Here is a 17,415-nt window from a genome sequence, read left to right as displayed (position 1 = left end):
GGCCCAGAAGCTGCACTGTCACGTATACTCTTATGTATAATGGATGATGTGCTATGTGTTGCATTACTTAGGCAACCTGTAGTCTTATGATTACTTTATGAAAATGTTAGTTTGTTACTCAGCTGTATGCCATTGTGTTTGCCAGACTTTTATAACTAAGATACCTGCTAAGTTAATAACATTCCCACCAGTCTCAGCTGTACTTGGGTGGTTGTGGCTCAGGAGGTAGAGCGGGTTGTCCACTAACCAGAAGGTTGGTGCAAGATCAGTATCTTGCACCAACCTGCCCAAATTGCCCATAATGGTGGTTCCATCAGTGTATTAGTGTGTATCAGAGTATCAGTGCATTAGTGTGGGTATGGATGTGATGTATGACTTTGTGTGAATGGGTGAATATGGCATGTATTGCAAAGTGGTCAATAAGACTAGAAAAGTGTTATATTAAGTGCAGTCCAATTACCTTTTATTTGCTGTGTACAGAACTAATTAGCAATTATTAGCACTGTAAAATGCTTAACTGATGGTACTTCCATCATACCTTATTTATTAACATAAACATGTTATTTTGAGTATGTTAGCATGCTGATGTTAGCATTAGACCCTCACAGAGTACTCAGTGGTCATTACTACATTATTACAGGAGAACTCATCAACTCAACTGGTATACTCATGTATTAATGGGTCCCGACTACACTCCACACTTTGAACTCGGCCTTCATTTTGATCTCAACTACACACCTGTTTCATGACTGCATCTTGCACAGTTGTGATACAATCACAGTGACCAAATCTGTTCATAGACAAATAAACATCTGACAAAGTACTCAAAAATGCCTCTGTGGTAGCTCCCACTACAGTTTATGTTAATGTGAACAATCTGGTGAGTCGGGTGGAGTCAGGTGAAATCAAGTATATGGGTTTGTAGCACTGAATGTTCTCATCAGTAAACGCATACATCTATGATAATCATAATAATGCTTGAAGTAAGCTTTGTCACACAGAAGTGACGTGAGTTTGTAACACTATTTGAGGTTGAAATGCTTCCATTTATATGGCTGGCAGTTGATTTGGTAATATATAAAAGCCAAGGAGGTGGGAAAAAGTGAAAACCTTTTGTCAGTGTCGGTCTTAAGATTGTAAGTATATGGCTATTTCCTGGAGGAAGTATGTACCGGTACAGGCCCGGTATGTATCAAATTCGTTAAATTACCCGTAGAAAGGATCTGATTGTTCATTTTTGGCCAGTATTACACCAGTGGCACTTTAGCTAATGCTGTATTCCAAGGATGCCAGAAAGTTGACATTCTAACTCACTAGACAAAAATGATACTCAGAGTTTCTTAAAGTTAAAGAAGGAAATGTCAAGATTTTTCACCCACAATGTGCTGGAGATGTAATTATCTGTCACCTTGCAGTGTGATGGCTACAGCTATTCAGTACTGGCTTACTGCAGGTTGTTCTTGTTGTCTTAAGTGCTAATGAAAGAAAAAAAACACTAGGTGTCTATTGAAAAATACACAATTCTATTACAATTGTGTTACCGTAGATGAACTTGTGTTTTCAGCAAGTTGAGCTATGTGTTGTCAGAGCACTGGTAATGTGTGTTGCCCAAATCCTACCTGTCATGTGCACCTCTTGGAATGTGTGTCCTCACCTGGGCACTGCAAGACTGAGGTTTGATACGTTCCCTCCCTCAGCAGCCATCCCTGTTGTGCACTGCTGTTTAACAGTGTTTGTCACTGTTGGCTTGAATAAGCATTGAATGCAGTCATAGCAGGTGAGGGATAAGTGTTGTCTTTTGCCTTTTAAAGTGCAACAAATAATTTAAAGTTGCAGATGTTTCCTGGGAAATGGCTCAATTTGTTTATCTGGAATAGAATTTTCTTTCGTTATGCTGCAGATGTCACTTAACCAGTGGTATAATTTTCATGAAACCTCTGCCAGTTCCTCTTTTACTTTTGTCTTTGCTGACTCATTGTTTACATCTATGGTGTTTTCTTGTAAAACCGTACTCTCACCTTCATTCTCGCTGCTTGGCATATGTGTCCCTTGTTTAAATGACAGGTAGTTAGCTTGTTAGTATCCGACGAAGGATCCAGGTGGCATGCCATCCAAATATAGACCAATCACCTCGAAGTGCAAGGACACGCTCACACAACCTTCAACACACCTCCATGCTCATGGTGTACTCATGTATCTGTCCTGCAAAAACACACCATGCACCATGTTTTTTTTTCACTGCTGTATTTCCAAAATTTTCATCGAATGACAAATGTCAATGTAGATCTTCAATAACGAACATGGATGTCTATGAATGTACAACCCTCATTCCAAATGTACTATATATAGTGTTACTATCAACAAAATGTCAGAGCATTCCTTCCTCAGCTGTATAGTCTAAATGGAGCCAGAGACCTGGCAGTAATGGGTGTCTTGTCTCCTGGGTTGATATTCTCAGGCTGAGACTCTGCGAGAGTCAAATTAATTGATATCACTGAGGGTGGGGGAAGTGAGTTTGGGGTGCATGAAAGAGCAAGGGTAAAGGGGACTGTAGGGGATACTGGTGTTTGGACTAGTAATTTAATAAGGAACAATCCAGCCTGTTATGAATATTTTTGGTTTTTGGAGCTGTTGCTGTTACTGTCAAGCTTTTTAAATTTTTTTGTGCATGATTTAAAGAAACATAACATTGTATTCACAAAGTGAATTGCAGAGATTTCAGAACAGAGGGGCATATAGTAGCTGGGGAGAGGCTCAACGGAGCAAGAAACACAAGCATTCAGATGATCTGACAGCTTGTAAACAAGCCAGCATTCTGTCAGAATACTGTTAGTTCCCCTTCTACATGTTGTAGATGGAGAACTTTTTTCAATGCAACCAAACAAATCATTGCATTAAGAAGTGACATCACTGCTCTATCATAGGTGGGGAAAAAAAGCAAAGTAATTAGCACACGTTTCTGTCCACTGTCTTTATGCTATTGTTAGCATGGTGCTGCTAATTTCCTAGTCATGTACCATTAAATGGCCTATATGTAAAATTTCTCTGCTTTCCGGGAGCCTGTGGTGGTGATTGATGTTTGTCAACAGCTTCGGCCATTATTGCATCTACAAGGCAAGAGTTTATAATACATCCTCTGTGCATTGCTACGTCTTGAGGGCAGATTGGAGGCTACAGTGAGTTGCTATTGGAAAGTGAGGAAACGGGCCAAGGCTAGCTGGTTAGTGTGCTAACTTCACTAGAGGAAAAGCAAGCTGTTGGTGAGTAAAAGAGTTTGATGCTCAACTCACTTTTCTTCTAGACTGGTAAGTAAACAGCTGTTACTGCTAAGCTGTTACTAGCCTCAGTGGGGTCACATGCTACATGTACGTCACATGTATGTCTTCATTTATTCACAAGGTCTGTTTCCATTGCAACTAGTCACATTTTGCTTTTATCCATACATCAACTTTTCCATCATTAAATTTTCATTTTTTTTACTAGTAGGCTACTATATCAAGGCCTGTAGTTTGATTATAGAATTGAATATAGAAACAAATGAGATCATAATTACTGTATAATTACTGTAAATTAGATCATAGTTACTGTATGAATTACAAAAAAAACAAAGGAACTTGAACTAGAACCATCTAATTATGTATGACATGTAAATAACATCTATTGCCTTTTGCTCTCTCTTTAACACAGACTCCAGTCAATAGCTTTGTGGCATTTGACATATCTTTTATCTTGGCTTGAGTAAATGCTCAGATGTGGTTAAGATACGGACCCTTTTTAATCCCTCGTGTTTGGAACTGAATTGTGAGTGTAGTTTTCTTCATTTGCTCTCTGGAAGGTGAGTCTTGATTTTTTTTTTTTTTTTTTGCAGTGCATGACCCTTTAGCAGCCGAAGTCCAGAGCCATTTGCATTCTGAAATTGAAATGTCTCAGCTTTCAAAACAGGTGCAGTGGTGTCCTGTATGGGTATTTGTGCAGCCACTTTGCGTACAGGAAGGTGTTGTTAGATTTTCAATATATGTAGTTCTGTCAACTGCCTTTTGCCAGAGTAGCTATCAGGTAAGATTTGACTGTTTTTTCATAGGACTCAAAAGCAAAGTGTATCTCACTCATTCCAATGCTCACACCAAACTTATTCTTGGCTGCTTTGTATTACTGAATATTTTATCATTGTATTTATGTATTTATCCTGTCAAGACTGTTGTTTGAACAGGCTCAACAATCGAAAGTTGCAATGAACTTCAATCACAGGCCTTTGCTGCGCCACAAGGCTGCCATTTCTAATATAAATGAATTCTAAGGTTTTGTACTGGCAATGATGAAGAAGCAGCAGAGACAATTGCTCCCCAGCGTGCACAAGCAGAAGTGTGCTCAGCAGCACAGTAATGAAAACAGAGAGTAATGTACTCCATTAACTAATTTCATTATCTAATTTCCCAGTGAGATCAATATCAGAGTATGATGTAATCTATCTTAACTTCTCATCAAGGGTCTGGGGAAAGAAGTTAACTTAGTTAGCATCAGAAGTTAACATCACAAAATTTTAAACACATTTCAAGTGGATGGGATGTTCTGGGGATGTCCAAAGACTTTAAGTTCAGTTTAGTTGCCATGGAGAGTGCTACTCGGCCTGCAAGTAGCTGTACAATGTCCTCTGTGGCTCTGGAGGAGTTTCCAGTGTAGGTGAAGATAACCTTGATGATGTCGTCAGGGTTAGCTTGGATAGTACTTGGAGATTACAAAGCCTGCATTACAAACTGGCACTGTGGATTTTCAAACACATACAGAAGTTATCTGGTTGCATTATGGGAGATGTAGGATCCAGTGTATTTGGGTCGCACTAGGGGCTAAAAGACTGGATACTTGCCTCTGCCACATTGATTTTGACTATTCTTTTTAAAGATTGTCTCTCTCATGTCTCCCAACTTTTCATACATCACTAAATCCCTGAAATGCCTCTTTAAGCCATGTCAAAATATGGTTCCCTCTTTAGAAGAAAGTATAAAACAGAAAACACAAACACAAATATTAAGCCACATTCATTGAGTAAGCTCATTCAGAAAGAAGGACAGGGTTTGTTTAAGTAATGAATCATGCTGAGCCAATAAAGATCAGTATCAGGTCCAGTCTGAGTGTATGTTATTGGATCGGTATCACCTATTGTACTGTGTTTAGCCCACCTCAATCTTCTAGTGTAGCAGCTCTATACCATAGCCTGGCTCTACAGCGAAAGCATTTCGCTTTTATATGTAAGTGAAAGTTCGAGCGTGTGACTGTGAAACATTATTTGGGCGCAGCGGTCGGTGAATCCTGACACTGAGGTTGATAAAATTCAAAGAAAAGTGCTCTGCACACAAAGCCGAAGATCATGTGTCAGGGAAGAACTTCCAATTTGCACTTTAACACCAGCGTACAAACATGAGCGCAGTGAGTGGTTTGTTGATACGGTGATACGTCTTTTTTAGTGAATGGCTTCATGTCAATTTCAGAAGTCAGATCTCCAGCTAATCTTTCATTCACATCATTGCCAGTAATTTACCCACATATGATGTATAGTTTTCAAGAAGGACCTTCAATATTTGGATTAAGCATTTTATGAAAAATAAGGTGTCAGATTAGAGTTACAGAGTCAGTTATAGTTATATTTCTGTTAGTTTCTGTGTCCCTACGTTCACTTCTCACTGAGGTACTTGCTGTAAAGTGGGACTCCGGCCTTTACCTCTCCCCTTTTGCTGTTGCTAGCCTAAATTTATCGTGTAGTACGCTAACATGTTGTGTCATTTAATTTGTGTAGGGGCTAAGTTACATGATTACAAATGACTGGAGGATTTTGCTGTTTACCTCTTTTGTTAGAGAATAAATAGAGACCACCTCCAAAGATATCCTGATCTTGGCCTCCTCATCAAAACACAATGCACACGTCGCTAGACACTAACCGGTTACAATAGGCAGCATTTAAGTAAACAGGAAGGGGGTCACAAGGCTGGGTGCGATATTTTGAATGAGAATTATTACTGATTTCTCTCAGGTCTTGAGCATACTCAACCTAGAGGAAGAGAATAGCTGCATCCTGCTACACAGTATTATTAAAAACTGTCCAGTTCAGTTAAGATAACTGCTCCCTCTCTCTGCCTCTCACACACACACACACACACACACACACACACACACACACACACACAGACATCACCTCTCTAGCTCTGTCTCTCTTTCCCGCTCACACTCCTACCTGTGACTTCTTCTCCTCATGTCTTTATTTTCTCTGCTGCTTTTGGTCACATGTCTTCTCCTTCCCCCTGCATCTGTCCCTCACACTCACAGGCTGCAGCTTCACCATAGCTTACCTCAAAAACCCCCGGTGGTGTCTACACAACAAGGATTAACTCCACGCTTTTCACCTACAGGTTTAAAACTGCTGCTGTCATTTAAAACTGCAAACAAACACCTGCGTCACAGGTGTATACTGTCCGGTTACTAAAAGTTAATACACAACAGCCAATCAGAGCTGAGATTTCTCAGTGGCTGTGGTATAACCTTTTATTATGCAATCAAAGGATGACAAGTTGTCATGTTGTCTTTTGTTCAGTAACCATCGGCTGCTCAACGCACATCCATGTGTTTCAAATTTGCCTTTTGTAAAGAGCCGGATTCAGTGTTTCACATGTACAGTTCTGGAGCATATGAATAGGACTACCCAGTCATTTTGCTGAACACAACTGCATTGGAAATACATTAGTGAAACTGTTCAATTGTATTAATTAACACTTATAATCATATTTCTGGCTATTTCTGGTGTTTTTCCACCTCACTTTTAATACAATTTCAAATGAATGACACATTGTCACTTCACTGTTGCTGAGCAACAACCCTTTGGGCATGGTACAAATCAACACCCATCTTTTTTTTTTTTATTATTTATAAGAGGCAAACAACACATAATTCTGGCCACTCAACAAGTAAAAAAAGACACATTCTATAAATTCTATAATGTTTCTGAACCATTATTCATTTAAAATTGCTGTTGTAGTAGTTTCACTATGTCTCCTCAAGCACCAGATAGGCCTTTTTCTGAACAATGTGGTGCTGCTTAGAGAGTGTGTATGTGTGTGTGTGTGTGTGTGTGTGTGTGTGTGTGTGTGTGTGTGTGTGTGTGTGTGTGTGTGTGTGTGTGCGTGTATGTGTGTTGGTGGATAAGGTGGGTTAAGCAGAAGGATTGCCATCAATTGATGTTGACCGTCTCCTAGACCCCCAAATCCATTGGCCTTTGTTGTCTTAAGAGGCTTTGAAGGCCTCTTCATCCTTACAAATTAAATTTAGACTGGAGCGTTTTGCATAGGTTGAGAGCTCTAATCTTTCGTTTTGACAGTCTCTTTCTCTCTCTCTCTCTCTTAACAAATTAATAGATGTGCGGCCATTTGATCCATGTACTGCTGCGCATGCACATGAAAGAGCCATCGCTAAAGACTCTGCAACAGACATGAATTTACTCTCCAGTATGTGTTAGCTCAAAGCTGGTGTGTACAGATCCTTCTTGCAGGCTCACTGAGACTGACATTTCAAATCTCCAGAGAACTGAGAGCAGACTTTTCTCTTCATCAAGCTCCTTCCAAGAAGCCGCCACCGGAACCTCTGAAGAGATTCAACCTTGGAAGCAACAAAATGGCATGAATCTTTTATGTAGCAACTGTATTGTGGGGTTTTCTTCTTATCTTCTGCCGCATTTCCCAATGAAGCCTCTCACTGTGAGGCTCCTAGCCCGAGCAAACTCCTTGTAGGCTGCTCTCCCAGGATGTCAAGGGGGATAATCAGACAGCCATGAACCTTTTCTACTGCGGTGACGCTCAGTCAAAGCCTTGTCAAGGAAAGCAGTCGCCGTTTATACCGTACCTATACTACAATTAGTCATTGCCTGTGTGACCTATGGGAGGAGAGATGATAAAATCCCTCTCCCTCGTCTGAAATACCACAGCTGTCTCCCACATTACTCAGGTGACTGACAGCTACAATTTCCCTGCCAGCAAGACGAGCACAGTGTCGACACAAACCTGAGTAGCTGCGATGATACTGTATGGTGTGATGATGCAAGTGTTACAGCATCAGCAATTTATGATTGAGCCTTTTTTTTCTTTGCAGAATTTGTTTTGGTGTTTCTTTATGTCTCACACAGGGCTGTTATTGCATTGCACTGAAAACTGTCATTTTCAGTGGACGGTTTTTCTTCCCATGGATGCTTTTTTTTTCATTGACAGATAAAATATGCTCAGGCACTTGCCAAAACACTCATCAAACATTTTAGTTTGTTTAACTGAGGAAACCAAGAAGGGCTGATTGGTTTTGGTGACACTGTTATTCCATTTTCCCTCCTTTGATTGCTTGACTTTTAAAACACTAAAAGTGCTGCAATTCAGCCTCACAAAGTAGTCAGAATACTTACAAAGACGTCCTTGGATCTGTAATGGCCGCCTCAGTCAGTTAGAGATTTTTCAACAACTAGATGATCGTCAGTTTCATGAAAATGTGAGAGTCCTTATGATCCTAAAGACACACTCTGATAAAAAATCAAGTGTGTAACCTTGCCAACATGTCCCTGTGCTGTTTCTTTATATAATACAAGACATACGAGCGAAATAATCAGCCAACACCATGATAGCTAGATGCTAATTACCATTCTGATATGTTTGGTATGATATGTCTACGTCTCGGTGCAGACAGACTCCTCATCTGAGTCTGGGTTTGATTGAGGCTCAAACATGAGTCTCTCTTGATACGCACCGCTCTTTTACCGGTCACCAAAACCTTGTCAGTACAGAGAGTGAGAGTTTGCATTAGCACCACCGCTGAAACTGTGTCAGTCACTGCCAGTCAGCTAACGAACAACATAAACAAATAGCTACACTTACCGTTCTGATATGACTTCTAGTCACCAATTTTGGTCAGAACAAACTACTCACTCCTCAACAAAATTCCCGAGTCCTGGTCTGACTGATGATTCCTCAGCTAACCATCTTGATACTCTCTTTCACCTGTCAACCTAACGCAAGAAAGGGAGGGGCCTGATTCAGAATCACTCAATGAGGAAGTAAGCGTAGAGGTGCTTCCAGCCTAAGTTTTCCTAACCCTAACCCTAACCCTAACCCTAACCCATTTTTTCACATTTTTGTGGGAAAACCATGTTAACCAAAATATTAATCATAGCAGATTATTTTGACATAGTTTAAAACATATCTGGAGAGAAACTTTAAAGCTGTTTTTTCCCCCCAGTTTTTGGCCACTAGGCAGCAGCGGAACAAGCTGTAATCAGAACATTGTTGCATCATCACTTTATAAGGTTGATAGGGTGAAGTCGTTATTGAGCAGTTGTTTAATTATGCATCCAGTGGTAAAAGGGCAACATTATCATATATGTGGACTCACGTTGATGCTCACCTGGTGAACGTGAAGCTGGATTTATAGTCGACACAAGGGAGTTGTGGGAGTTCTACCGTTGATACTGAAGGTAGTCAGATTCAATTTACAGTCCAGGATTGGATTTGTGCCACGATGTGACAACAGTGTATCATATGTGATCATAATGTGCTTTAATTGTGTTCCCCAGAGCAACTGCATTCACGTTCTTCTATTTATTTGTGATATGAGTGACGGTGCAAAGACCCACCTTGTTTCCCTGCTGGATATGGAAGTATTCCCCAGAGTTGCCATTTTTATGTCGCTGCATTCACTATGATAGAGAGCATGGCTCACAACAAGCAGAAAGATTTGCCTTTGCTGAATGTGTGTTACTGAAAACAGAAAGATGATTGAGCCTTTTCCCAACCTGCTTCATGTTGTCTTTACTGTCAAAACAGAAAACACATACATCCTGTGGATGGTATCCCTGCATCCTCATTGTTTAGTGATGCAATAGCATAGGCATAGGCATACAGCTATAAAGCCTACACATGTAGCTATTGTATAGGTGTAAACCCTTAACAGAATTGTAAATGAAGCTCAAATCCAGTATTCACTCCAATTTTTGCGCTATTTTGATCTCCATTAGCTCTGGAGGGAAATATTCATTTGATTCATTGTTACCGTAAAAATATTCATTAGTGCAGATTTAAATTAAATTTAACTTTAATGAAAAGTAGTGATTATAAGTCACAGTTACAAATGTTAGACTTGGTTTATTGTGACTTAAATTGCTGGTGTATGAGGACTGACTACATCATTTTTATAACATAGAGGAGAGAAAAAGCCATTGGAACCACTGAATCAACAATAACAAAAAGGAAAAATACACAAAAAATGCAAAATACAACAAGTTCACACCTGGTGTCTGAGGTTATCAGACGGTGCTCTGACAAACAGAGAAAATGTACAAGAGACTTGTGAGACTTCTTCATTATATTTCACAGCTGAGAACATTTTAAGATTACTACATAAATTCACAAACTCTGCGTTGCCACTTCAGACTGGTGATTTATTTCTACCATAAATAATAAAATCCAAATATGAATACACAAGCCCCTCAGGGACGACAGCGTTTATGGGGGTTTATGCAGATAATGCAAGCAGGGTTCATATGTCACACATTTGCAGGCCAGAGGCCGAATTACGAGGATAACAATTTACAAGCGGCTCCAGGTAGAAACTAACTGACATGGGTCCTTGTGGGTGGTTTACTCCTCTGGGCAATATGTACAGTGAGTAAAATATTTGTGCAAAAGGTTCTTAATTGGAACATCATAGTTATTATGATTGACAGCTTAGACAAATAATGTTTCCTCAGCGAGTAACAACATATACTTACTGCGCTCTACTTGCAGGAACATCACATTCATCCAAAGACTAACAAAGTGGCGTCTGCTGATGAATTTGTCTCACTTTATTTGCTTCCTTGTTTCGACTGTCATCATTTTCAGAGAAATATATCAAGCTTTTCCTTGTCTTTGTGGCGAATGGACTGCAGATCACAGACCAGCAGAAACATCACTTCTACTGCGAGCAATCAGTTGGAGAGGGAAAGGCCTGATAGGACACGGCTGAATATTTGCAGGTCTGAAATTTGAAACTGTGAATTATTCATTTGTGGCACTTTAATGTATGTGAAAAGAGTTTCCCTATCATTCATAATCTGTACAGCTGCTGTAAAGTGACTCTCTTGCTGTGGGCACTTAGTGGGGTTTCCAGCAGGGCATGTGATACCTGAGCTTGAAATAAATGTTGGGTGCATGCAGAGATAGAGAAAAAACCTGGAACTTTTGCAACATATCTGATACTATTTCAGGATGATGATTTCCCAAAAATTACACCGAGGGCAATACGAATCATCTAGTTATTGAGATTTTCATCTCACTCTCCAAGATGAGTAATACATCAGTAGCCCCTTAGAGAAACAATCTCCAAAACACTGTCTGGCAGCTCAGGAACAAGAAATCTTATATATAGGATCGTTGGAAACGTCACATACATTATAAATTACCTGCTGGACACAAGGATAAAGATAATTTATGACAGAGTGATGCATCGTAATTCATATTCTGAATTTTTTGCTAAATCACAATAGTCTTGCCTTAAAGGATGATAACCCAGACACAAAAACTAAAATATTTAATCTATTTCTACTTGAGACATTAAAAAAGTAATTAGAATTGTCCTCAATTTATCATTTATGTATTTATTAATATATTTACTTGTTGGTGCTTGCTCCATGCGTTTTCCTCTGATGAAATTAGTCTCTGTAATTCTTGTCTGGACAGCCGCGGAGGCTTGTAGTACATATTAACTACTCAGGTTTTCTACTTCATAGCATCATAGAATACAACATTACTCCCTCAGACCAGACACACACTGCTTACAACAATGAATGCAATGTAATTTTTTTGTCTGGTTCTGCTATAGGTTGAATCTCCACAATGTTGTGTTCAAGGACAGTGAGATGATTGTTTTTGTTATTGTTCTTTTTTCCTTTATTGGCGACATAAGCAAAGGAAGGAGGACGGATACATAGGACACGATGGACAGACATATAGATAACAGCAAAAACAAAAACAGTGATAGAGATGTATGTAAAAATGATGAGAACATGATGTGTATTATATGAGTGGGTAAAGAGTGTGATGGCCTGTAGGAGAGAGTGAAAAAGAGTTTATAGTGATAATTAATGATGTAACCTAAATATAATTGCAGAAAGTATATACAGTATATATATATATATATATATATATATATAATACTGTACGGTATATGATTTACATGGTATTCTGTCAATGTAATAGTGATATAGATACAAGAATAATATTTTAATAGTGTTGTGATATTATGACAATATAATATGTATTATTTACGTATTTTATATAGGACAATAATTTCAAAGGAGCCACCGGAGGCGAAGTATTAGTAACTTGATAATTTAATTCATTCTGGCCTTAACACTTACACTGTTGGTGTATCAAAGCAAAATATTTGCAGAATCACACTATGTTTCCAAAATTGAATTTAAAACGAGACCAAAGTAATTATTTTTACTGTTTTCAATTGTGTTTCGGTCATTGGCCGGGACTGAACTTTTAAGAGTTGTAGTCATCATTACTGCATTTCAGGAGCTAAGCTGAAGACCTTGTGCTTCTGTGACAGGTAAAAAAAAAAATGTACCTAAAAAAAGTTTTCTTGCACTTGTTATTCAGAAAGTTCTGTGGGTTGGGGTTTAGCCTTGCCATCTCATCTCTCTGTAGTCCCTTCGTTAGGCACAAAGCCCCAAAAGTCAACATGGGAGCCTAAACAGATGAAGAGGGAATTAATGTGATTGATCCCTTTTAAATTAACAGCATGCAACAGCTTTAAAGTCAACTTTGTCTGCCCTAAATTATTCAGATGAAAATGTCATTGGTTATTTACTTTCTTTCTTTTACTCCGCCCCTTAACTTCTTCAGATCTCTTTTAATTTCAAATTAAAACTTAATCTGCGCGACACATAAATTAAAATGGAGTGAGTCAAAAATAATAGTGACATAAATAGTTGCCACCTTCATAACTTGTTGTTTTAGGGTATTATAAACCAATGTGCAGTGTTTTAGTGTCTCATAAGCCTTTAAGTTCACAGATATGTCACACAAACAGGACTTCCTGGATCATATTTCATTGTCTCAACAACACATCCCCATCAATGTTGCCCCCCTGTGCTGTTTTAATACAGTCTGAATGCCCACAATTTAGCCATCGCTCTTTTGTTCACACATAAAGAGACAGGAACATGCTGTTAGAGTCGTTATCTGATCCCTGATCACTGCATCTATTGAATGATCTATGTGGCTCAGACAGCACTGATCTGTATGGATGAGGGAGCGTGTGTAGACAAGCACAACTTTTGTCTCACTCATCCATAAATGTGAGTCGTCCATGTGTTGGAGTTAGTTGATGGATACTTACAAGCAACATTTTAATTTAAAAAATTAAATTGATTCAATTTAAAAAATTAAAATGTTGCTGTTGTACACTTTAAAAGTTGCAAATTGTTCTTCCTCTGGCATTTTTATTTATTTTTTTGCCATTTCCAAATATGCACGTATAGTATCGACGTGAAAGAGGTTCTTGAAAGCAAAATCAAAGATGCTGGAGCTGGTTGTTGTTGTTGGCCTTTTTTCATATTGAATCAGAGGGCACTGCAGCATGTAGGAGGCAGAAGTGTGTAAGAGATAACAGCTTTTTTCCATTTCTGGTTAAGAAAAGGTTAGATTACAGTCCATACCCCAAGCAACATATACTGTATGTCCTGCCTACATTTCCCAACACCCTGAAAATGTGCTCTCACAGTATCTTTGTGAACATGAAAAAGGAGACTCTGATGTAGTTTGAATAAGCCAGCATTCAGTTTCCCTCTGACATGGCCATTTAATGAAGGATTTTTGTCATTAATTGACGTTGTTCATTGTTGAAATGTGCAAGTTGAATAATGAAACATGGTTCCGAGTAATGTGTTGAGATCATCCTGCAGCTTCAGTTTCTGCCCTATTTGTGTCAGTGTCTTGATGTGGCATTCCTGCAGCAAAGCGCATGGACGTACCTGTGTACTATAGGTGCAGTAATTGGGCCAAACCAACAAATTGTGATTCAAAGGGGGCTGAAACCTTAAGTAATGTTAATATAAGTCCTTTGATTTTTGTTTAATCTATTGCATGTTCTCTTGTACCTCATTAGTGCTTATTGTCTGGCCAGACAGGCACAAATGTTCCCCTTTTGTCTCTGTGAGAGTCAGTCATCTCAATGTTTCAATTTCTCATGCTGTGAGCTCAGTTTCTGATTTGGGCCTCAGTTCATAGTGGGCTAGAAAGAGCTCCAGTATTTGCCATTTAGCCGTTAAGTGTATTTCAGTGATGTGTTTGCTATGGAAATTGAAATTTCTGTGAATAAAACCTTAAATTGTCCTCTCTCTGGTGCCTGACTCGCTTTGTCCCTCACAGAGATAGCTTTGCTTTTATTTGCTGAGGTTTTGACATGTCTACCTGTGCTGCCACAGCAAATCCACAGAGGTGGCTGGAATTGAAAATTACATTTGAAGGGCCCAACAGCAACACACCTGTCCAAAAAACAATGTCCCGGTTACTCACCTCTCTGTCAGCCATTAAACTTCAAGGGACTGGAGGTTTCAGTTAAACATGCACACACAGAGAGGGATGTTTCCAAAGGACTTTTTTTTCACTAACATGTTGGCAACAGGTGTAGGTAGCAGTCAAATAGCAACATTAGCATTAATTTGGAGTTCAATCTATGTCAGAAATGTAACTCTAACATTTGCCCACACTTTTGCACAGTTTTAGTCTTTACCAACCCCTAAAATAATGTAGGTCTTAAGCTGCTAAATGATCAACTTTCATCATCAACTAGGCTAGGTGCTAGCTTTTTCTGTTTGTTTGGAGAGGGGTAGGAAGTGCGCTGTGGGTTTTAGTTGTACCTGCTGAAAATAGCTGCCTGTGTTGAGGCTGACAGGAGATGTCAGACTGCAACATACAAATACAATTACAGTCAAAGATAAAAACTGTCTGTAATAAAACCAAAATAATTAGCTAAAATTGGCCAAAAATTACATGTTACTGTGGAGTTGGGTGGTAAGTTTTGGTGGGTTTGTCACTGCAAAGGTTTTCACATTTATTGAGTCCTGGAGCTTAAATGACCTCCTACCATAGAAAAAAAAACTGTAGAAAAAAAGAACAAGAAAAGGAAAAATCACATGAAAAATCATCAACAATCAAGTCAGTGTAGTTTCTAGATATGACAAACAGCCCGGTCCTGCCAGAATAAGTTACTAATGAAAGCATCTACGATTGAAAATGTGCTTATGTAGAACTTTTCATGGGTGAGTATGTTTAATTTTTGAATGAACTTAGTCTTGAATTTAAATACATTTCACTACCTGAAAAATTTCCACTCTCAAACAAATTCCCAATGGAAGCTATTTATAGCAAGATTCTATGTTTTCCTCAGCTCTTGCATAATAATGTTACCTATTTTTCCTAAATAAATAAATAGTTCCTGGTGTAAAAATGTTTGCCATTTGCTTCTCTCAAGAAAGAGACAACTTTCCCCTCTGATGTTTGCAGTGCCAGCTATATACTGAATATAGAGTATTTTCTTTATTGTGGCCAATGCAAGTAGGGCTGGTTTCCATTCACCTGCAGAATCAATCAGTCCTTTTGTGATAGCTCTGCTGGAGTTTGTCTTGCTGGAAACCAAATTGCACTGAGTAAATGGCACATGTACATGTTTGTCATATCTGCCTTTTTTCTCCTAATAAAGGTCATCTCTTGGAGAAGTGCATTTCCATATTTCAGAAAAGTGGGACTAATGTTTGTTCCTACATGACATGTCCTATATAATGTTATGGTTTATCCTTTGTATAGAGTGTCTCATTTTGGCACAGTAGGCTTTTTGCCATACAAAGGCTACACCTTTGTAGTCCTCATTCTCGAAAGAGGCTGCCCCTGAAATGGGTCACAGCTGCTGACACAATGAAGGCCATTTGAGAAGGTAGTTGGTAGTTGGGTGCTGGAGGAAGAGCTAGAAATAATAATGAAGCATATAGTACCCCTACTTATTGAATCTAGCTGATTTTCCAAGTTTAAAGTATAGTCATACTAGCCTGTAACTGCCTAGCTAAGGCAGTTCCTTAGCCTGAGTTTCTAGGATTGTAAACACAGAGAAGAAAAGATGCCACTGTTTACCCAAGTTGAGGATTAGTCATTGGGCTAGTTTAATGGTCCCATATTTTACACTTTTCAAGTGTTGATCTATAAGAAGATATATTTGTGGTTTTAAGAACTAAAAACCATCTCAATGTAGTTTTACATCTCCTCTCTCTGGCTTCTCTCTGGAGCTCTAGTAACAACCGGTCAGTGAGCCAATCAGAGGAGGCTGTGTGCCTCTCTTCTGATTGGCTGACTGTTTTCTGAGTGATTGAATAAAAATATAGCAGATGTCAGGTAAACACTCAGACAAACCACATCCTACAAGGTTGGATAGTGAGTTTAAGGGAGGTGGGGCTTGGGGCATGGCTGAGGGTGGTGACTGCTTTGTTGTGACATCACAAAGTTACAGAAGTCCTGATGGCTTGTTTTAAGGCTCAGTTTCTGGATACAGGCTGTGTGCATTTCTCAGTGGACTGAGCACTTTGATACTTTCACAATATTAATATAAAACCGAGACCTGCTTTATAATCAAAAAAGACTTGGAAATCTTACTTCATACAATAAGGGACCTTTAACTACATATGCCAGTAGCATTTCAGCAGCATAGCTATTTTCTTTAATATCATGTTATGTTTCCAGTTAAAATGATCTGGGTAGCATCAGTGTTGTTAGGGATTAGCTACACACTACATCAGATCAACTACCTCTTCCATTCCGGTAGTATAGCTGTTTTCCGACTCACATTGTGTTTCTATTTGCAAGCTATCTTAGCACCACTTAGCATCAGTATGATGAGCTCCTTATGACTTCCAAAAAAGTAAAAGCCAATTAAGAGTAACTAGTTACAGTCTAGTACCCCAGCACTGAAGTAATTTTATTTTCATTGCTATTTGTTACTACTGTCTGTGCCAGCATCAAACTACTAAGCCAAAGCTGGGCTACTCCTGCACAAATGACAGAATGGAAGCAACAAGCAGTGATGAGCTGTGTGGGTTGTTTGTGTACCATTCATACTGTATACAACTATTATTATGAATCTTACAACAGTTTGAAATTACTTTATTTCAAATAGATAAAGCCTCACTTCACAGTTTTCTTGAGAATTAATAAAAATGAGAAAACCCACTATTGAAACATGAAATCTATTGTCACATGTCACACGCCTGTCCTTGGCCAAATGCTTGAATATTTGCAACCCTGCAGAAATACATCTATTATATGTGGCATTTCTAATCTGTATATGGTATATAAAATATTA

The 17,415-nt window shown here is 38.9% G+C and overlaps 1 protein-coding gene across 3 annotated transcripts in view; it reads left to right on the top strand.

Moving 5' to 3' along the window:
- Positions 1–17,415, top strand: part of LOC130162075 (contactin-4) — a 111,154-nt gene that overhangs the window by 40,542 nt on the left and 53,197 nt on the right. The gene's annotated exons all lie outside the window — the stretch shown is intronic.

This window comes from Seriola aureovittata, chromosome 2 (assembly GCF_021018895.1).
Source record: "Seriola aureovittata isolate HTS-2021-v1 ecotype China chromosome 2, ASM2101889v1, whole genome shotgun sequence".
NCBI classification, from domain to species: Eukaryota; Metazoa; Chordata; class Actinopteri; order Carangiformes; family Carangidae; genus Seriola; species Seriola aureovittata.
Note: the sequence above shows the minus strand (reverse complement) of the source record. Positions and strands in the feature narration are given on the sequence as shown.